This window comes from Scyliorhinus canicula, chromosome 9 (assembly GCF_902713615.1).
Source record: "Scyliorhinus canicula chromosome 9, sScyCan1.1, whole genome shotgun sequence".
NCBI lineage: Eukaryota > Metazoa > Chordata > Chondrichthyes > Carcharhiniformes > Scyliorhinidae > Scyliorhinus > Scyliorhinus canicula.
Window position 1 is genome coordinate 148,693,536 of NC_052154.1, and position 22,297 is coordinate 148,715,832.

The 22,297-nt window shown below is 49.0% G+C and overlaps 1 protein-coding gene and 1 non-coding gene across 2 annotated transcripts in view; both read left to right on the forward strand.

Moving 5' to 3' along the window:
* The window catches only part of kiaa1549la (KIAA1549-like a), a 335,236-nt gene that overhangs the window by 16,206 nt on the left and 296,733 nt on the right, over positions 1 to 22,297 (forward strand). The gene's annotated exons all lie outside the window — the stretch shown is intronic.
* On the forward strand, positions 3,478 to 3,582 carry LOC119972063. Its single transcript, XR_005461992.1, has one exon. It is a non-coding gene; the product is annotated as a U6 spliceosomal RNA (small nuclear RNA).

Genomic DNA, 22,297 nt, shown 5'->3' on the forward strand with positions numbered 1-22,297 from the left:
TATAGCATCTTTCACAACCATAAGGTGTCCCAAAGCACCTTTAGCCAACAAAGCACTTTTGTAATGTAGGGGAAACACATATTTGTACACCGCAAGATCCCACAAACAGCAGCATGATAATGACTAAGAAATCTGACCCAGTGATATTGGAATTTTGTTGACCTATCTTGAAGTGTGCGGGGAGGTGGGATGTAAAATTGGGTGGCATGGCGGACACGCTGTATCTGTTGCCCACCCAGCTACTGCTGCTGAGACTTTTGACCAACAAAGCAGTCTTTTTGGGAGCTGAGGTAGGAGTCTCTCTCCTGGTCAGGCAACATGTGCCCTATGGAGGGCCCAGCACCCACCACCATGCTACCATGCGCCCCTCCCCCAGCCGCCCTCTTGATCCTGGCACTTAAGGAGTCTGCCAGACTGACCCTGGTGAAAACCCACCCATTTACCTTCATTGGCATTACCTCATTACCTCCAGTGGCACGTCCTATAAAGCTGAGGAGAATGGGTAAACTCAATGTAACGAAGATGTAAATACCCCTCAATGGGAGTAAAAATAGAGTTGAAAGGGGAGTAACGAACTTACATGAGAGCAATTAAACCATCTCCATTTGTGAAGACTAATCCAGCTAACACAGTTAGATTTTCCTACACCTATTGGAATCCTGACATTGTGTCAACCCTTTAAGCACAGATCGTAACATTCTCTGCATCAACTGTTCTTGATAGCAATATGACAGCAGTTTGAAAATCAGCAAAATACCCCAAAGCAAATGGAAAGGGCTGTGAGTGAAGGTTCATCTATGACTACATATCACCTTATGGGGGGGGGGGGGCACGGTGGTACAGTGGATAGCACTGCTGCCTCACAGCGCCAGGGAACCGGGTTCAATTCCGGGCTTGGGTGACTATCTGTTTGGAGTTCGCACTTTCTCCCCATGTCTGCGCGGTTTTCATCCGGGTGCTCCGGCTTCCTCCCACAGTCCAAAAATGTGCAGGTGAGGTGGAGTGGCCATGATTTGTTGCCCCTTAGTGTCCAAAAAGTTAGCTGGCGTTACTGGCCTACAGGGATGGTGTAGGAGCCTGACCCTAGGTAGGGTGTCCTTTCAGAAGGTTGGTGCACATTCAATGGGCCAAACGGCCTCCTGCACTGTGGGGGTTCCATGAAGGGTTTCCCTATTTAGTGGGGAGATCTGCGAAGAGCTTGGGGGGGGGGGGGGGGGGGGGGGGGGGGTTCAAAGAGAAAATGGGGATGATACAGGCCCAACATGTTCCCTCTCAGGTAATTGGAAGGCGTAACAAGCCCAGAGAGCCATGGATAACCAGAGATACTCAGGATACAATGAGAAGGGAAAACAAACTTTTAATAAATACTTTTAAAAAGTACTTTAATAAATACAAGGGGACCGAATCAACAGAGGCATTCGTGGAATACAAAGTGCAGGATGGAGCTTAAGAAAGCAATTAGGAGAGCAAAGAAGGGATATGAGAAATCTCTAACTGATAATCCCAGGATATTCTATAAGTATATCAATGGGAAGAGGATAACTAGGGAAAAAGTAGGGCCCATTATGGACCAAGGGGGGAATCTGTGGGTGGAGCCAGAGGACATTGGTAGGGTGTTAAATGAATATTTCACATCTGTCTTTACCCAAGAGAATGAGGAGGCAGATATGGAACTTGGAGAGAGAGACTGTGAGGTTATTGAGCAAGTTGTCTTCGGGAGGGACAAGGTATTGGAGGTGCTGGCAGGCTTAAAAGTGGAGTAATCTCCAGGTCTGAACAAATTGTGACCCAGTATGCTGTGGGAGGTGAGAGAGGAGATTACAGGGGCCCTGATCCAAATGTTTCATTATTCTCTGGCCACGGGAGAGGTGCTAGAGGACTGGAGAACTGTGAACGTGGTCCCACTTTTTAAGAAAGGTTGTAGGATAAGCCAGGGAACTACAGGCCAGTGAGTCTCATGTCAGTGGTAGAGAATCTAATGGAGAAAATTCTGAAGGAGAGAATCTATCTCCCCTTGGAGAGGCAAGGTTTGTCAGGAATAGTCAGCATGGCTTTGTCAGAGGGAGATCATACCCAGAGGCATTTCACCAGGATGTTGCCTGGGATGGAACATTTTAGTTATGAAGAGAGGTTGGATAGGCTTGGGTTGTTTTCACTGCTGCAGAGAAGGCTGATTGGTGACCTGATCGAGGTGTACAAGGTTATGAGGGACATGAACAGGGTGGACAGGGAACAGCTGTTCCCCTTAGTTGAAGGGTCGGTTACGATGGGACACAAGTTCAAGGTGAGGGGCAGGAGGTTCAGGGAGGATTTGAGGAAGCCTTTTTACCAGAGGCTGGTAACGGTCTGGAACGCACTGCCTGGGAAGGTGGTAGAGGTGGGTTGCCTCACATCCTTTTAAAAAGTACCTGGATGAGCACTTGGCACGTCTTAACATTCAAGACTATGGACCAAGTGCGAGCAAATGGGATTAGGATTGGCAGATCAGGTGCCTTCCATGCGGCAGTGCTGACTCGATGGGCCGAAGAGCCTTTTGTGGTTCTGTGATTCTGTGGTTTAGCTCAATTGGCTAGACAGCTGGTTTGTGATGCTGAGTGAGACCATCAGCGCGGGTTCAATTCCCATACCGGCTGAAGTTATTCATGAAGGCCCGCCTTCTCATCCTTGCCCCTTGTCTGCAGTGATCTTCAGGTTAAATCACCACCAGTCAGCTCTTCTCCCCCCCCCCCCCCCCCCCCCCCCCAAAGGGGAAAGCAGCCTATGGTCATCTGGGACAGTCAGCTCTTCTCTTCCTCTCCCCCCCCCCCCTCCCCCAAAAGGGGAAAGCAGCCTATGGTCATCTGGGACTATGGCGTCTTTACTTTCCTTTAGTTTGGACCTGCAAGATTGACAGAACAAGTGTATCAAAGTTCTTAATGCCTTAGGTTAAGATATTCTGTCATGTTATTATTGAGAACTCATTTTCCACATTGATTTTAATGTGTTTTCACACCTCCAATTATATTCTGTACTCTTCCAAAACACAACATTTGGGATGCACTGCCTAATAGAGATTCTTCTTGGCCCCCTTTTGTTTCGAGAGATGGCAGTTTGTGCCGTGGTGGCCGGCTTTGTGTTAACCATTGTCTGGTGTGGCTCAGGAGCCCAACTTTGGCATGGCAATCTCTGCCGCATGTGTTGCAGAGGAAGCCAGTGGGCTGAGAAGATGCATGGTTCAGTAGTCTCTGTTTTCTCGGGGCCTTCTGAGATTTTTCTTTCTCCTCGCCTCTTCCAATGTTGCACCAGTCAGCTTCCAGAGGCCATGACCATTGGCGCATTTTCCACAGGTGTCTTTGGCGATAACCCCAGGTGCCCGACCTGGAGGGAGACCCCGCTCCCAGCTTGATATCTTGCTAGTAGTGGAGGTATGGACATCTAGCGGGTTGCGACCTGGTAATATCACTGGCCATCTGTGTATGCTGCTGGGAGGCAAGCTTCAGGACCTTCAGCAGCATATATAATAAAATTGGAACGTTACAGAAAAGATTAGCATGACCCATGCGCAAGGATGACACACAAATTCGTGAAGCCTTCCATATTTGTTTTGGTAATGGGTTTAAAGGTTATGGCGAACAGGCCAGGATGGGATCAATGTGGAGTTGAGGCCAGGATGGGATCAGCCATGATCACATTAAGGGTATTAGGCTGGGGAGGCTAAATTGCCTATTCCTGCTCCTAGGTCATGTGTTCTAGGGAAAAGATGCTCTGGCTGATTTTGCAATCCAGTTCTTGGCCTGTAAGATTGTAGGTAGCAGATGAGGAACATATCAGCCATGATAGAATGGTGGAGCAGACTCGATGGGCCGAATGGCCTATTCCTGCTCCTATATTTTATGAACTTATGACCTCTGAATTGATTACCTTATCTTGCCAAGAGATGCTCAGGATATGTTTGAGACAGCAAAGGTGGAAACTGTTCAGTCTTCCGCCAGTGACAGAGGGAGACCATCCCACCTTGGCAGACCAGCTTTCACCCTCCCCACCAAACTAGAGATACAAAGTGTTATAGTGCCACCCAGTAACTTTCCTCTTGTTTAAATTTCTGGTTTAAATTTCTGGTTTAAGTACAACCATCTTTTGTGTTGTCAACGTGTTGCAGAGCAGTGAGAGTCTGCTTATACTTGATGAACTTTAGTGTGGTATGAAACATTTCCATGTTATTTACTGGCTTTACAGCAGGACGTAGATAGGTTGGAGACTTAGGCAGATAAATGGCAAATGGAGTTTAATCCGGACAATTGTGAGGTAATTCATTTTGGTAGGTCTAACATAGAGAGCAAATATACCGTAAATGGCAAAACACTTTAGGAATATCGAAAGTCAGAGAGATTTGGGTGTGCAGGTCCACAGGTCTTTCAACGTGGCAACACAAGTAGACAAGGTAGTCGTGAAAGCAAACGGAATGCTTGCCTTCATTGGACGGGACATTGAGTATAAAAACTGGCAAGTCATGCTACAGTTCTTTTGAACCTTGGTAAGACCGCACTTGGAATATTGCGCACAATTCTTGTCGCCACACTACCAGAAGGATGTGGAGGCTTTGGAGAGGGTGCAGAGGTGGTTTACCAGGATGTTGCCTGGATGGGCAGGCACTCTTTCCTGAGGTGGAGGGGTCAGTCACCAGGGGACAAAGTTTAGAGGAGATGTGCGAGGCAGGTTTTTTATGCAGAGGGTGGTGAGTGCCTGGAATGTGTTGCCAGGGGAGGTTGTGGAAGCAGATAGATTAACTGCGTTCAAAAGGCATCTTGACAAATATATAGATAGGATGGGTATAGAGGGATACGGCACAATTAAGTGCTGAGGGTTTTGGCCAAGATTGGTATCTTGACTGGTACAGGCTTGGAGGGCCGAAGGGCCAGTTCCTGTGCTGTATTGTTCTTTGTTCTCTGCTGAAGAGCATATGCTCGCCAACTCTCACAGCTGCAGAGGAGTGCATTGAGGATGCAGGCTTGGTAGACTCGCAGTATGGTGTTCTCAGTCAGTTTGCTGTTGTTCCACATTCACATGTGTATTGATTTCTGCAGCACGTGGCAGATTGTTGGTGCTGGTAGAGCCTCGAGATGTGAAGCTATTAATGACCTCTAATGTCACATTGTTAATGCTGATAGGTGGCGGTATGGCAACATTTCTGACCAGGACATTTCTCTTCCTGGTGCTGATGGTCAAACAAAACTCTTTTTACAGGGATGAGCGAGTCTATTCTTTTGCTGCTGAAGGTGGTTCCTAGGTACGGAATGCTACAATGGCAATGTCAGAGCAGCTCTTTCATGAGGATGTGTTGCAACTTTGTCTAGCCTAGTGTAAACAGACTCAGTAATAGCTTTCAAATTTTAATTGCTCCAACATTGGTGCCAGTGCCTGGGCCCGAAGTCTGAAAGTCCCTCCCCAAACCTCTCCACCTAACTCTGCCCTTAAAACCTATCTATTTGACCAAGCTTTTGACCATATGCCCTAATTCAGCCTTGTGTGGCTCGGTGTGAATTTTGCTTTATAATGCTCCTGTGAAGATCCTTGGGATGTTTTAATTGTTAAAGATGCTAAATAATTGCAAGTTTGTTTTTGTGGTAGTGCAGAGTGGAAAGTGGATGGTGGGGAGATATTCACAAAGATAAAGAGTATGTGTGGCCAGAAATTGATCAACTCACCCAACATTGACTGAAGAAAATAGATCCTCCAGCTTCAAATACGATATTGGGGGAATTGGATGAGTAATTAGCCTTGGTCTTCTGTGCTACGATGACAGGATCTGTTGTTTCTAACTAGGTTTGTTTTGAAAATAGAACAAGCACCCATTTTCCAGCCATCTCTGTTGATATTGTTTAAATGACAGGAGACAGCTCATTCGCAATTTCAGGAAATACAAGGTGCAGCTGGTAAAAGGGCTGCCCATGTGTTTTATTGGGCCAGACAGTTTGATCGAGAAATGGGTTTGCGTACATGTAAAATATCACTCGACCAATACTTGAATGAATCATTATAATTGAAAGTCAAACCAAACTGGGCCATTTATAGGTTTTATTTTTATCCAGGTGATCCAAAATGACCTAACATGGGCCACAACAGGTACAGAATGAAGTTCACTGCTCACATTCAAATTCATGTAGCAGAATGCAGGGTACTCGATATTTTCATAGCTTTGATTAATCTATAAGTATAATTTAAATCCTTCCCTAAGTGATTTCTGGGAGGCACACTTGGTAAAATAATTAGTTCCAGAAAATAAATCCTGACAAGTTAGAGATGTTAGCTATTATTTGAATTTCTAAAGACAAATTGTGTTTATATTCATAATCCATTAGATATCAGGTACTAATTTAGCATTTAAGTCAGAAGTTTGAGCCACTTAATCCATGCTGTTAGATGAGCAGTGCTGAGGGAGTGCTGCACTGTCAGAGGTGTTACCATTTGGATGAGAGGTTAAACAAAGGCTGTGTTCTTATTCAGATGGGCGGCACGGTGGTTAGCACTGTTGCTTCACAGCACCAGGGTCCGAGATTCGATTCCCGGCTCGGGTCACTGTCTGTGCAGAGTCTGCACCTTCTCCCCGTGTCTGCGTGAGCCTCCTCCGGGCGCTCCGGTTTCCTCCCACAAGTTCCGAAAGACGTGCTGTTGGGTGAATTGGACATTCTAAATTCTCCCTCTGTGTACCTGAACAGGCGCCGGAATGTGGTGACTTGGGGCTTTTCACAGTAATTTCATTGCAGTGTTAATGTAACCCAACTTGTGACAATAAAGGTTATTTACAAAACTTAATTAAATGTTTGCCATCCTATTCAAACAGGAGCAGGAGAGTTCTCTAGTGTCTTGGATAATATTTATCCAGAACAATATCCCTTAAAGCAGATTAACTGGACATTTATTTCATTGACATTTGTGGGATCTTGCTGGGAGAAATTGACTGCCGTACTGGCTTACATAGCAACAATGCTCTGACGAGCTTCGGGCAAGTGTGAAGATGGGAAAGGGGCCTTATCAATGCAAGTTCTTCTCTGGCCACTTGTACAAAGTCCAACAACAACACTTTAAAAGTTGCTGTATGTGACGTGTAACAAATTGTTTCCTTGAGGACAGAGAAATTAAAGGGCAAGAGAGAAGTCATTTTTCCTTCGTGTGCAAGAAAATAGTAAATCACATCAACAAAATCTGACAGTTTCTGAAAGAACCAATAACTTCCTCGTTCTGGCGTTTAAGAACGTAGGTTACCATAAACACAGCTTTATGGTTTGATGGGCTTTTCAACTTGCATCTCACATTTGGCGATGCGCTGGAAATTAGATTTTTTTTAAAAAATGTATTTACGGGATGTGGGCCTTGTTGGTTCGGTCAGTGTTTATTGCCCATCCTTGGTTGCCATTCAGAAGGTGGTAGTGTGTTGCCTTCTTGAATCGCTGCAGCCCCTGAGGTGTAGGTGCACCCACAGTGCTGTTAGGGATGGAGTTCCAGGGTTTTGCCCCAGCGACAGTGAAGGAATGGTGATATATTTCCAAGTCAGGGTGCTGAGTGACTTGGCGGGGAACCTCCAGGTTGTGGGGTTCCCAGGTATCTGCTGCTCTTGTCCTTGGAATATTCTCTACTTGCCTGGATAAGTGCAGCTGCAACAACACTCGAGACGCTCTTGTCCTTCTAGATAGTAGTCATGGGTTTGGAAGGTGCTGTCTATGGAACATTGGCGAGTTACTACAGTGCATCTTGTAGATGGTACACATGGCTTCCACTGTTCGCCAATGGTGAAGGGATTGAATGTTTGTGGAAGGTGTAGAAATCAAGCGGGCTGCTTTGTCCTGGATGGTGTCCGGCGTCTTGAGTGTTGTTGCAGCTGCACTCATCCAGGCAAGTGGAGAATATTCCATTACACTCCTGACTTGTGCCTTGTAGATGGTGGACAGGCTTTTGGGAGGGGGGGGGGGGGGGGTCGGGAGGTGAGTTACTTGCCATTGACCTGCCCTGGTAGCAACAGTATTAATATGTCTAGTCCAGTTCAGTTTCTTATCAATGGTGACCCTCAAGAAGTTGATTGTAGGGGATTCGGCGATGATAATGCCATTGAATATCAAGGGGCGATGGTAAGATCCTCTCTTGTGGGAGGTGATCATTGCCTGGCATTTGTGTGGTGCGAATGTACCTTGCCACTTGTCAGCCCAAGCCTGGATATTGTCCAAGTCTTGCTGCATTTGGATATGGACTGCTTCATTATCTGAGAAGTCGTGAATGGTGCTGAACATTGTGCAAACATCCACACTTATGACCTTATGATGGAAGAGAGGTCATTGATAAAGCAGCTTAAAGTGGTTGGGCCGAGGACATTTTGCTGAGGAACTGCTGCAGTAATGTCCTGGAGCTGAGATGTTTGACCTCCAACCACCTCAGCCATCTTCCTTTGTGCCAGGTATGACTCCAACCAGCAGAGAGTTTTCCTCTCTGATTCCCATTGACTCCAGTTTTGCTAGGGCCCCTTGATGCCATATTCGGTCAAATGCTGCCTTGCTGTCAAGGGCAGTCACTCTCACCTCACCTATGTCTGGCATTCAGCTCTTTTGACCATGTTTGAACCAAGACATTCAGCTCTTTTGACCATGTTTGAACCAAGGCTGTAATGAGGTCAGGAGCTGAGTCACCCTGGTGGAACCCAAATTGAGCGTCCATGAGCAGGTTATTGCTGAGTAAGTGCCGCTTGATAGTACTGTTTTCTTTTCATAAGCGTTTTATTGAGGTATTTTTGGTATAGAAACAACAAACAAAATAAACAATATACATGGAACCATAAACATAGTGCAAAAAAAGTTAACCTTTCGTACAGGTCCCACCCTTATTACTCCCCGACTCTAACCTAAACTACTCCACCCCCCCCCCCCCCCCACTTCTGTTGACGATTAAGTTTCCGCAAAGAAGTCGACGAACAGTTGGCACCTCCAGGCGAACCCTAACAGTGACCCTCTCAAGACTAACTTGATTTCCTCCAAACAGAAAGTTGCCATGTCCGATTGCCAGGTCTCCGACTTCAGGGGCTTTGAGTCCCTCCGTGCCAATAGTATCCGTCTCCGGGCTACCAGGGTAGCAAAGGCCAAAACATCTGCCTCTCTCTGCTCCTGGATTCCTGGATCTTCCGACATCCCAAAAATCACCACCTCTGGACCCAGCGCCACCCTTGTTTTTAAAACCTTGGACATGACGTCCGCAAACCCCTGCCAAAATCCCCGAAGCTTTGGACATGTCCAAAACATGTGGACATGGCTCGCTGGTCCTCCCGCGCATTTTGTACACATTGTCTTCCACCCCAAAGAATCTACTCATCCGGGCCACTGTCATGTGAGCTCGGTGCACAACCTTAAATTGTATCAGGCTGAGCCTGGCACATGTTGCTGACGCGTTGGCTCTACTCAACGCGTCTGCCCATAAACCATCCTTTATCTCACCTCCCAGCTCCTCCTCCCAGTTACGCTTCAGCTCCTCGGTCTGCATCTCCTCCGACCCCATAAGCTCCTTATAGATGTCCGAGACGCTCCCCTCCCCTACCCACCCTCTGGAAACTACCCTGTCCTGAATCCCCCTCAGCGGTAGGAGTGGGAAGGTCGCCACCTGTTTACGAAGGAAGTCCCGCACCTGCAGATATCTAAATTCATTTCCCCTCGCCAACCCAAACTTTTCCTCCAGCGCCCTCATACTCGGAAAGCTCCCCTCTATAAACATATCCCCCATCCTCTCAATCCCCGCTCTCCGCCATAACCGGAACCCCCCCATCCATACTCCCTAGGGCAAACCGGTGGTTATCACAAATTGAGGCTCAGACCGATGCTCCCACATGCCGCCTCCACTGGCCCCAAACTCTCATGGGGCTGGTGGAGTACCACGCCGGCGGGAGTGGCAACGCCCCCAGACTGGTGCCCTTCCAAGAAGCCGCCTCCATACGCACCGATGCCGACCCCTCCCCCACCACCCACTTCCTGATCATGGCTACATTAGCCGCCCAGTAATGGTTGCTAAAATGTGGCACTGCCAGCCGCCCTCTCCCCGGCTCCGCGCAAGCATTACCTTCCTTACTCGCGGGGTCTTGTCCGCCCAGACGAAGCCCGTGATCACCCTGTTGACCCGCTTAAAAAAGGACCGCGGAATAAAAATGGGGAAACATTGAAATATAAATAGGAACCTCGGGAGGACCGTCGTTTTCACTTCATGGCCAGAGACAACAGGAGCGCGTCCCATCTCCGGAAATCGTCCTTCATTTGGTCCACTAGCCGGGCCAGATTCAATTTATGCAGCCGGTCCCATTCCCGCTCCACTTGGATTCCCAGGTACCTAAAACTACCGCCTACTTACCTAAACAGCAGCTCCCCCAGTCGCCCCTCCTGTCCCCTCGCCTGAACCACAAACATCTCACTCTTATCCATGTTTAGCTTATACCCTGAAAACCGGCCAAATTCCCCTAAAATTATTTCCTCCATCCCCTCTATTGGGTCCGAAACGTACAGAAGCAGATCATCCGTCATCCGGGGGCAGCAGGGTAGCATGGTGGTTAGCATAAATGCTTCACAGCTCCAGGGTCCCAGGTTCGATTCCCGGCTGGGTCACTGTCTGTGTGGAGTCTGCACGTCCTCCCCCTGTGTGCGTGGGTTTCCTCCGGGTGCTCCAGTTTCCTCCCACAGTCCAAAGATGTGCGGGTTAGGTGGATTGGCCATGCTAAATTGCCCGTAGTGTCCTAATAAATGTAAGGTTAAGGGGGGGGTTGTTGGATTACGGGTATAGGGTGGATACGTGGGTTTGAGTAGGGTGATCATGGCTCGGCACAACATTGAGGGCCGAAGGGCCTGTTCTGTACTGTTCTATGTTCTATCCGCATAGAGCAAAACCCTATGCTCCAAACCCCCCAGACCAGTCCTCTCCAGCCCCTTGAAGCTCTCAGAGCAATTGCCAACGGCTCTATAGCCAGTGCAAACAACAGTGGGGAGAGGGGGCATCCCTGTCTCGTCCCCCGGTGTAGTCTAAAATAGTCCGAAGTTGTCCTCTTCGCCCGCACACTTGCCACAGGATCCTGATACAGTAACCTGACCCAGTCGATAAAGCCCCACCCAAATCCAAACCGTTCCAGTACCATTCTACCCGATCAAAAGACTTTTCTGCATCCATTGCAACCACTACCTCAACCTCCCTACCTTCCGGGGGCATCATGATCACATTTAACAGCCTTCTTACATTGGCCACTGTGGTGAATTATACTGTATTGTAATTCACACTGTATTGCATTGCATTATATTATGTCCTTGTGGGCTCTGTACATGAGCCGTTGCGCGGCTCTGCCCATAGGGGGAGATGAGGAGCTTGTACAGGGCTCCACCCTTGGCTCCGCCCATGGCCCCTCCCACTACCGGAAGTATAAAGTGCTGCAGCCGTAAGCCTTCTCTCAGTTCCTCTGGTCACAGGCAGGCTCAGTTGTAAGACTATTAAAACCACAGTTTACTTCCAATCGTGCCTCTAGTGAATTGATGGTCACATCAATTTAATAGTCTTAAAACAACTTGAAGAAAACTACTATGGAATCAGCCCTCAAACCTGACCGACTAGAACTCGACCCGCAGGCTGCAGAGGCGAAGGAAATCTTCCTACACTGGCTTCGATGTTTCAAGGCCTATCTGGCTGAATCAAGCATATCCGAGACTACAGAGGAGCAGAAACTCAGCCTACTGCACGCACGGGTGAGCCATCGTATCTCTACACAACTCAATTGTACCACCTCATATACTGAGGCTCTAGCTATGCTCGACCGACTATACGTGCGGCCGATTAATGAGGTCTACGCGTGGCACATTTTCACGACCCGCCGCCAGCGCCCCGCGGAGTCGCTGGAAGACTTTCTGCGCGATTTAAAAGCCCGTGCTTGGGACTGCAATTTTCAGGCTGTAACAGCCTCCCAGCATATGGAACTCGCTGTACGTGATGTATACGTTGCAGGGCTCAGGTCCAACTATGTGCGCCAGTGATTGCTTGAAAAAGGGGCCCAGAACTTGGAGGACACTGTAGAGTTAGCCACGACTATGGAGGTCGCGTTCCGTAGTTTGAACTTATTCCCCGCAGACCAAGCGACCCCATCGTGGGCCCCCGACCAGCAACTGCCCCAGGCGTGCGCCGCGCGGCCACCCACCCACTATGGAGCGCCAGCGTGCCATTTTTGTGGGCAGCCCCAACACCCACGGCAGCACTGCCTGGCCCGCAACGTGACCTGCAGCAGCTGCGGTCGCAAAGGACACTATGCCCGAGTATGTCTGGCCAGATCGAAAACTCCAAACTCCCCAGCAGTCCAGAGCACCCGCCTCCCAAACTCACAGGCCCGCAGGCCCCGTAATGCTGCAGTGTGTCTGCCGACTCCGCCCCCACCCGACATGTGCGGCTCATGGGGGCCGCCATCTTGGCAACCCTCCTTCACGCGACCGGCCACGTGCGAGTCATGGGGGACGCCATCTTCTTCAGCACCCGCCACATGCGATCAACGGGGGTCGCCATCTTGGCCATCAACCGAACCAAACCTCGACGACTACGACCTCAGCGGACAGTCATCACGGGGCCACTCCAGCACAGCTGATCGAGCCGGCAACTACCCGCAACTCAGCGCGGTCACGTTGGACCAGTCACATCCGAAGCACCTCCAGAGCTCGATGTCCGTTAAAATCAACGGGTAGAGGACACCGTGCCTCTTCGACTCCGGGAGCACCGATACCTTCATACATCCTGACCTGGTAAGACGCTGTTCGCTCCCTATCTTCCCTGCACGGCAAACTATCTCCCTCGCCTCGGGCTCACACTCAGTCCACATACAAGGGCGCACCGTCGCGACCCTAACGATTCAGGGTGCCAGCTACTCTAATTTCCAGCTGTACGTACTCCCCGAACTCTGCGCCCCACTCTTACTTGGACTTGATTTCCAATGTAACCTCAAGAGCCTCACACTCAGCTTCGGGGGACCCCTACCTCCACTCACTATCTGCAGTCTAGCGACACTAAAAATCGACCCCCCTCCACTCTGCGCTAACCTCACCTCAAACTGCAAACCTATAGCCACTCGCAGCAGGCGGTATAGCCTGCAGGACAGGGTATTTATTAGAGCCGAAGTCCAGCGATTCTTACACGAGGGAATCATAGAGGTCAGTAACAGCCCCTGGAGAGCTCAAGTGGTGGTCGTCAAGACCGGGGAAAAGTTCCGAATGGTGTTTGATTATAGCCAAACCATTAACCAGTTCACGCACCTCGATGCGTACCCCCTCCCCAGAATTGCAGACATGGTTAATCAGATCGCCCAGTACTGCATATTCTCCACGGTGGATCTGAAGTCAGCTGATCACCAGCTCCCAATTCGCCCGGAGGATTATACGGCGTTCGAGGCAGATGGCCGCCACGTCCATTTCCTCCGGGTCCCTTTGGCATCACGAATGGGGTCTCAGTGTTCCAACGAACAATGGACCGAATGGTGGACCAGTATGGGCTGCGGGCCACATTTCCATACTTGGACAATGTGACCATCTGCAGCCATGATCAGCAGGACCACGACGCCAACCTCCACCGATTTCTCCAAACCGCCCAGAAATTCAACCTCGCCTATAATACGGAGAAATGCGTTTTCCGCACTACCAGACTAGCCATCCTTGGCTATGTCATGGAAAACGGAGTCCTGGGCCCCGACCCAGACTGTATGCACCCCCTCTTACAATTCCCTCTCCCTCACTGTCCCAGGGCCCTCAAAAGGTGCCTGGGATTTTTCTCCTATTATGCCCATTGGGTCCCCCAGTATGCGGACAAAGCCCGCCCACTATTTAAGACCACACTCTTTCCTCTGTCAGCTGAGACCCGCCAGGCCTTCAACTGCATCAAGGAGGACATCGCCAAAGCCGCCATGCGGGGGTGGATGAATCCGTCCCCTTTCAAGTGGAGAGCGTCGCCTCCGAGGTCGCTCTCGCCGCCACTCTGAATCAGGCAGGGAGACCAGTCGCCTTCTTCTCCCGAACCCTCTCCGCTTCGGAACTTTGAAACTCCTCAGTCGAAAAGGAAGCTCAAACTATTGTGGAAGCCGTACGGCACTGGAGGCACTACCTCGCAGGTAGGAGGTTTACCCTCATCATCGACCAAAGATCGGTTGCCTTCATGTTTGTCAATTCGCAAAGGGGCAAAATTGTGTCCGCACACACAAAACAGACCCGCTAGTGGAGAGAGTGCTACTGCTTCACTCGAACCCCCAATTCGCCTTCATTGAATACCCCGACGGCCGTCAGGACACCGTTTCCCTCCGGGACCTGGCGCCTGCAGGATCCATCACCACCCCACCACCGCCGAGGTACCCCTCACACTACACCCCACCCAACCCCCCACGCCCTGTGCCCCCGCGCCTATAGGTTCCCTGCCCACGCTCGGCACCCCGCGCCTGTAGGTTTCCTGCCCCCCCCCCACCGCCCGTCGCACCGGTCAGGTATGAAGCTCGGACCGAAACACCCCCGGAGTCCGCCCCCATACACACACCGATCGTCACCACCAGCCACTCGAAGAGGCTGCAACTCCAGTGCTCCGCCGATCTCAAAGGACGACTCAGCCACCGACTCAACTTGTAGACCCGTCACCCCCGCCGGACTTGATTTTTTTACAGGGGGTGAATGTGGTGAATTATACTGTATGGTAATTCACACTATTGCATTGCATTATATTATGTCCTTGTGGGCTCTGTATGTGAGCCGTTGCGCGGCTCAGCCCATAGGGGGAGATGAGGAGCTTGTACAGGGCTCCACCCATGGCCCCTCCCACTACCGGAAGTATAAAGTGCTGCAACCGTAAGCCTGCTCTCAGTTCCTCTGGTCGCAGGCAGGCTCAGTTGTAAGACTATTAAAACCACAGTTTACTTCCAATCGTGTCTCTAGTGAATTGATGGTCACATCAGCCACTAACTGCCTACTCTTAACAAACCTCGTCTGGTCCTCCCCAATAACATCCGGAGCTCAGTCCTCCATCCTGCAGGACAGGATTTTGGCCAGCAACTTGGCATCCACATTCAGCAGGGGGATTGGCCTGTAGGACCCACACAGCTCCGGGTTCTTGTCCCGCTTAAGAATCAGCAAAATCATTGCCTGTGACAACGTCGGGGGCAGCACCCCTCTTTCCCTTGCCTCATTGAACATCCTCAACAACACCGGCCCCAACATCCCCGAGAGCCTTTTATAAAACTCCACTGGGTAGCCGTCCGGACCCGGGGCCTTACCCGCCTGCATGGCCTTCAGACCCTCCACTATCTCTTCCAGCCCAATTGGGGCCCGCAGCCCTTCTACCAGCTCCCCGTCCACCTTTGGGAATTTCAGCCCCTCCAAGAAGTATCTCATCCCCTCCGGCCCCATAGGGGGTTCCACCTCTGCAGCCTGCAGTAAAAATCTCCAAGCACCTTATTCACCCCTACCGAATCACCAACCAGGTTCCCCTCATCGTCCTTTACCTTCCCTAGCTGCCTCCCTCTTCCTAAGCTGCTGTGCAAGCATTCTGCTGGCCTTCTCCCTATGCTCATAAATCACCCCCCCCCCACCCCCGTCGCCTTTCTCAGCTGCTCCACCACCTTCCCTGTGATCAGCAAACTAAACTGCCTGCAGCCTCCGCTGTTTTCTCGGGAGCCCTGCCTCTGGGGTCTCCGCATACCTCCTATCGATCTGTAATATCTCCTTTACCAGTCTGTCCGTCTCTGGCCTGTCAACCGTCTCCCTATGAGCCCGGATCGAGATCAGCTCCCCCCTTATCACCGCCTTCAGTACTTCCCAAACCACCGCTGCCGATGTTTCCCGTGTGTCATTGACCTGCAGGTAGCTCTGAATGCATTTCCTCAGCTGCTCACACACACCTTCATCCGCCAAAAGTCCCACATCCAACTTCCAGGGCGGGCGCTGATTACTGTCTTTACTAATCTGCAGGTCAACCCAGTGTGGAGCATGGTCTGAGATTGTAATCGCCGAATACCCCGTGTCCACTACCCCAGCCAGAAAGACCCTGCTCAAAATAAAGAAATCGATCCAGGAGTACACTTTATGCCCGTGTGAGTAGAAGGAGAACTCCTTTGTCCTCGGCTGCCCAAACCTCCATGGATCAAACCCCCTCCCCATCAGCTCCATGAACCCTTTGCCATTGCTGGCCCTCTGCCCGTTTTCGAGCTTGAACGGCCTAAGCCTGGGTTAATAACTGTGTTAAAGGCCCCTCCCATGACCAACCTGTGCGAGTCCAGGTCCGGTATCTTCCCCAGCATCCTCTTTACAAACTCCACATCATCCCAATTTGTCGCTTATACATCCACGAATACCACCTGCACCACCTCCAATTTCCCACTGACCATAATATACTGACCTCCCACGTCCAAGACTATTCTACCCATCTTTAACACCACCTGCTTATTGATCAGGATTTGATAGTACTGTTGATGACTCTAGCCATCACTTTGTTGATGATGGAGAGTAGACTGATGGAGCGTTAATCGGCTGGGTTGGATTTGCCCTGGTTCTTGTGTACAGGACACACCTGGGCAATTTTCCACATTGCCGGGTAAATGTCAGTGTTGTTGTAGTACTGGAACAGCTTGGCTAGGGTTGCAGCAATTTCTGGAGAACAAGTTTTCAGTGCTATTGCTCGAATATTGTCAGGGCCCATAGCCTTTGCAGTATCCAGTGCCTTCAGCCATTTCTTGATATCGTGTGGAGTGGATCGTATTGGCTAAAGACTTACATCTGTGATACTGGGGACCTCCGAAGGAGACCAATATGGACCCTCCACTCCTCACTTCTGGCTGAAGATTGTTGCAAATGCAACAGTAATCTCCCAGGCCATTGGAGACCCCTGGGCGGTCAGGGAAATGGTAGGATGGTACCCTGGCATTCCCTCTGGTGCCTTGGAACTGCCAGCCGGGCACCCTGGCAGTGCTACCCAGGTGCCAGTGTCTCAGATAGCATTGCCAGGCTGGCAGGATCAGTGCCAGTTTGGCACTGCCAGGGATCGGGCCTGGAGGGCCTTATCAGGTGGAGGGGGTTAGGGAGTGTTCCCTGAGCCTCCCCAAGGTTAGGGGAAAAATGGGGGTGTCAAAAGTTGGGGGGGTGGGGGAAGAGATATCGGGGCAGCCAGACAAAATGGCGCCCCCATCTGTGAGAAGCCGTTCCTACTGGACTAGCCAGCAGGAAATTACTCTAAGTGCAGTCCTGGCAGAGAGAAACCCCCCGAGGCCAAAGTGCCGTTGAATAGTGGGGTGTTTCTTGGCACTGCAGCCACCCTGCTAAATGCGGCCAAAATCGGATACAGATTGTTTTTCCATTAAATCATGCCCAATATGTTCAGCTAATCTTGAGCATCATTCTTGTTGTGACAAGGCCCATAGTTGTGTGCTGGACTACATGGGAGAGAAATGTGTATTCCTTGTGTCTGTTCCTCGGACATAAATTGGGTGAAACAAAGCAGTAATGTAGATTTGACTGGATCATATAGACTGACTACGAGAGATGAACAAACAGAAGAGTTTATTCACCAATCTTAGCAGCTCTTACATGCTGTGTGTCTGCCCATGCTGGGGGAGAACTCCTACTGTACTGACAATGTCATGTCCTGTGTCCATGACCTCCTGATGTACATGTGACTACCTGATCTACAAGTGGGACAGACTGCACCTACTTGGAAAATGTGTTTCAGCTCCCGCTAAATTCCTTGACCTTACTTTTTTTGGACACTCAGAAAACAGGCTTTAGGTTCCTTACATATAAATTAAGGACCCCAATAGGTTTGCTAACCCTCCGCATTGTTCTGGAGTCATCAGGAATTAAAGATTAAGGACACTGTTGGGAGCAGATTCCAAGAGAAATAAAACATAAGATTCATAGGAAAAATGTTTTTTTTTTTGAAACTGCTGTTTACTAGTTGTAAAAATATCAGAGATGAGGAACAAAGCAGACAGTCAAGATTAACCTAATCAGGTGAGGAAACGTCTGTTTGTTTTCCAATTTGATTTGTCAGGTGACCAACACCTGGGGCAGTGCGGTTAGAGGCTGAAGGACATGTGATGAACTTCTAAGTTATGGCAACCCAGGCCCACTGTCTGACTCTCTGGAGCGTTTTCTCACTCAGGATTCTTCAGCAGCCCTTGTACCACTAAAAAGATTTACATTTAGATATAAATCCCTCCTCTGGAGAAGGACATCAGACCCACAACAATGTGGTTGACTCCTAACTGACCTCTGAAATGCCCTAGCAAGCCACTTGGCTCTATTGAAATCATTACATAAGAATGAAAATCTTCCTCACTCATAGAAATTTGGGAACCTCATCACCACACAGACAGCAGTAGTGCGAGAACAAGGGTCATCGTGAAATTCTTGAGCAAATAAGAATGGACAATAATACCCACAACCATATATTTAAAACTAATCTGCAGTTCCCTCTTTCCTGTATGGTCCCACCTCCTTCTACTGTTGACTTTTTCGATCATGTTGAATTTGGACTGGAGGGAAACCTATTTGTACTACTTGATCTTGTGTCCTTCCCAGACCAACACGTACACTTCTAATTGCTATCACAGAGTCTACATTTAAAGCTCTTCCACACAAGCTGTCAGTCAACATAACTTTCATGCAGGGCATTAATCCGGGTGGTGTCAGATGTGACTCATTGTTGCCTCTGAGACAGAGGGTTGTGTGTTCAAGTCCGACTCCTGAGGCATAACCCAGGCTGATATTCTATAATGGGAGTGCTGCATTGTCAAAGGTGCTGTGTTTAGATGAGACATTAAACCAAATAGCCGATGTGAAAGGAGAGCAGCAGAATTCTCCCCTGAGTACTGGTCAATATTTTCTCCTTCAAACATCACTTTTGATTGCCTGGCTCATTGATGCTTGTTGGTGTTTGCATTTTTATTATTTAAAGGATGTAGGTGTTGCTGGCTAGGCCAGCATTAATTGCCCATCCCTAATCGCCCTCGAGAAGTTTGTGGTGCGCTGCCTCTTGAACCGCTGCAGCCAAGTTCCAGGATTTTGACCGAGTGATAGTGCGGAACAGCAAAATATTTTCAATTCAGGATGGTCAATGGCTTGGAGGGGAACTTCAGGTAGTGGTGTTTCCATGTGTTGGCTACCCTCGCCCTTTCAGATGGTAATGGTCATGGGTTGGAAGGTGCTATCGAATGAGCTTTGGTGAGTACCTGCATGACACATTGCTGCTACTGTGTGTTAGTGGAGGGAGTGAATGGTTGTCGAATGGGGGCCAATCAAGCGGCCTACTTTGTCCTGGATGCTGTCAAGCTTCTTGAATGTTGTTGGAGCTGCACTCGTGCAGGCAAATGGAGCGTAATCCATCACACTCCTGACTTGTGCTTTGTTGATGGTGGACAGGCTTTGCGGAGTCAGGAGGTGAATTACATGACACAGGATTCCTAGCCTCTTGACTGGCCCAGTTGAGTTTCTACTGAATGGTAACCCCCAAGATCTTGATAATGGGTGATTCGGTGATGGTAATGCCATTGACTGTCAAGGGACGATGGTTAGATTATTTCTTGTTGGGGATGGGCATTGCCTATGTGATGTGAATGTTACTTGCCACTTGTCAGCCCAAGTCTGGATATTGCATATGGGCACAGGCTGCTTCAGTATCTGAGGAGTTGCAAATGGTTCTGAAAATTGTTCTTCCGATCTTATGATGGAAGGAAAGTTATTGATGAAGCAGCTGAAGATGGTTGAAGCAGCTGAAGATGGTTATCATGACTCTATAGAAAGTCTTGCTCTGGTTTGTGCTCAGTAATGTAGGAACTGCGTGATTAGCAAAGCTTCAGTCTGATCAAGTTAGGTTTTAGGGAGGAGAGGGATGTGGGGTTGGATTTTACATGTCCCCGCTGGGTGTGTTGTTGCCGGGGGGGGCAGTTAATAATAGTGAGGGGCAGATCATAGAATTTACAGTGCAGAAGGAGGCCATTCGGCCCATCGAGTCTGAACCAGCTCTTGGAAAGAGCACCCTACCCAAGGTCAACACCTCCACCCTATCCCCATAACCCAGTAACCCCACCCAACACTAAGGGGCAATCTTGGACACTAAAGGCAATTTATCATGGCCAATCCACCTGACCTGCACATCTTTGGACTGCGGGAGGAAACCTGAGCACCCGGAGGAAACCCACACACACACTGGGAGGATGTGCAGACTCCGCACAGACAGTGACCCAAGCCGGAATCGAACCTGGGACCCTGGAGCTGTGAAGCCATTGTGCTATCCACAATGCTACCGTGCTGCCCCTGTTCCACTGTTCCGATGTTCCATTGTCATGCTGTTTAGCCTGCCCACAGTATGTTATGGTTGCAGGGCAGGCTGGCATGGAGCAAGTCAGCTCCATGCTCATTTTGCTTCCACGGTGGGGAAGGGCGTATGCGAACCGACCACCCCTGTATAATATGCTGCCCGTGGAAAGGTCTGATGAGAATTCCAGCGTTTCTGGCCTCGACGGCTGATGGCCTGGCCATCAAGGTTATGGTGAAGAAAATTGCCCAACACTTAATGGTAAAAATATTCAGAACAGCCACTTGGGCAGGATATCATGGCCCTCTGGTACCAGTTGGGTCACATGTTGGTTAGGGTCTAATCTTTAGGGAGGAAAGTGGAGAACACTATGATCAAAGACGGGTGGTACATATTCTTTTAGGAAGTGAGTAATATAAATTGCTGCCACTCTTTTGTGCCTTTTACTGTCAGTGTTGAAGTTAGCCCTCAGCACAGATTGTTGAAAGATTCATGTCAATCCACGTTACGGATCTTGCGGAAGAATAGTGTGCCTTCAGCCAATGTTTCCTTCTGACAGGGCCCAGTTCTTTCTTTGGCCCTGACAACATTTGCTGTCACCCTTCCAGTGAGCATCAGTTTGAGTTGTGAACAGTCAAACCACGACACTTGCATTGTGACAAATGTTTCAAGCTCAGCAATCTGAGAGCCAGCCAATAAAAATAATCACATACACAGTGTGGGCAGATAATTTCAACAGTGGTACTTTTAAAAGGAGATTCATGGAAAGAAAAGCTCTCTCTGATTACCACATTCTCTCTCCCATCTTGTCCTCCCCTACCACTTCTGTCCTTCCTCCCTCTTCCCCTCTTCAATCCTCCTACAATAATAAATTAACCATAAACTTTCATATCCGGAATGTAATTGCATTCTCCCAAGTATATTTTCCAAAGAACAGTGACCCAGAATATGCTGTTGCCAGGTGCAGTGTGTGACTGTTCAGCACGGTGCCAAGATCAAGACTGATAACATGTTGAGTGATGCTGATGTTAAAGTAAATAATGGGCCACAGTTTTGCTGTCAAAATAATGGTGAGGCGAATGGCCCTAGTGTTTATTTATGCATAAATGTCACTGCAATTTCAAGTGAGGGGCAGCTGCGTGGTTAAATACAGACATTCAAAAGTTGTTTTCCAAGTTGCGCTGATCTTGTTTTTATTCATTCATGGGATTTCGGCATTCATTGCTCATCCCGAACTGCCCTCGAGGAGGTGGTGATGAGCAACTTCCTTGAAACGCTGCAGTCCTTGGTCAAGGTTCTCCCATAGTGCTGTTAGAGAAGAGGTTTCAACATTTTGACCCAGTGGCGATGAAGGGCTAACTTTGGGAATACAGCATCTTGCTGTCTAGCTCACCACTGAAATGCATTGAGCGATGTAAAATTGATACATTTGCACAGTAAAAATGAATTAAACACACCAAAGAAATTTAAGCCTTACTATTTCAAGTGTATGTGCCCTTTTAACAATGTGATAACTGTTAATCACTGCTACTCAACATTTCTCATACTGAAAATTAACTACTAGAAGTGCAGAGTTTCATTCCTTCAAGTTTTAATGGCTGTTGGAGGTTTAATTTTTAATTTTTTTTTGCAAAGTTATTCTTTCTGCCTTTTTTCACTGTCTCTTTTTTTTCTTTTTTCAAAATAAATTTAAAGTACCCAATTCATTTTTCCCAATTAACGGGCAATTTAGTGTGGCCAATCCACCTACCCTGCACATCTTTGGGTTGTGGGGGCGAAACCCACGCAGACACGGGGAGAATGTGCAAACTCTACATGGACAGTGACCCAGAGCCGGGATCGAACCTGTGACCTCGGCGCCACGAGGCAGCAGTGCTAACCATTGTGCCACCGTGCTGCCCTTCCACTGTTTCTCTTAACCCGTACTTTCTTTCGCCCTCTTTATTTCTCTTTCCATACCTGATGTAACACTGAGCTCACCCATTTTAATTTACATTTT